This window comes from Nannospalax galili, unplaced genomic scaffold, assembly GCF_000622305.1.
Source record: "Nannospalax galili isolate Female #2095 unplaced genomic scaffold, S.galili_v1.0 scaffold416, whole genome shotgun sequence".
Lineage (NCBI taxonomy): Eukaryota > Metazoa > Chordata > Mammalia > Rodentia > Spalacidae > Nannospalax > Nannospalax galili.
The window spans coordinates 900,320-901,325 of NW_008338125.1; positions in this window are offsets into that span (position 1 = coordinate 900,320).

Consider the following 1,006-nt stretch of genomic DNA (forward strand, 5'->3'; position numbering starts at 1 on the left):
TTTGTTGCTGCTCTTTTCACAATAGCTAAGAGACGGAAGCAACCTAAGTGTCCCTCAATTGATGAGTGGATAATGAAAATGTGGTTAGAAAATCCTTTCCTACACCTATGTCTTGAAGGTTATTACCAATGTTTTCTTCTAACAGTTTCAGAGTTTCAGGCTTCACATTGAGGTCTTTGATTCTTTTGGAGTTGACTTTTGTGCAAAGTGAAAGACAGGGGTTTAGTTTCATTCTCCTACAGGTGGAGATGCAGTTTTGCCAGCACCATTTGCTGAACATGCTGTCTTTCCTCCAGTGAATGTTCTTGGCCCCTTTGTCAAATATCAGGTGGCTGAAATTGCATGTACTCACAGTTGGGTCTTCAATTTTGTTCCATTGTTCTACGGGTCTATTTTTATGCCAGTACCATGTTGTTTTTATGACTATAGCTCTGTAATACATTTTAAAATCTGGTATAGTAATCCCCAGGCATTGCTCATACTCAGGTTTGCTTTGGCTATCCAAGGTCTTTGTGCTTCAATATAAACCTTAGGATGGCTTTTTCCAATTCTGTGAAGAATGTCATGGGGATTTTGATTGGCATTGCACTGCATCTATAAATGGCTTTTGGTAAGATGGTCATTTTCTCAATATTAATTCTTCCAATCCATGGTCATGAGAGGTTCTTCCATCTTCTGATGTCTTCCTCAATCTCTTTCTTTAAAGATTTAAAATTTTCCTTGTATATAAAGCATTCATATGTCTTTGGTCAGGTTTATTCTGAATTTTTTTTTCAACTATTGTGAAAGGGAGTGTTTCCATGTAGCCGTTCTCTGACTGCTTGTTATTGGTATATAGAAAGGCTATAGACTTTTGTAGATTTTTTTGTTCTTTTTGCGAAAGGGTCTTCCTGTAGCCTCAGCTGTCCTGGAACAATGTGGACCAGGCTGGCCTCGAACTCACAGAGATCTGCCTGCGTCTGCCTCCCAAGTGCTGGGATTAAAGGCGTGCACATCACACCTGGCT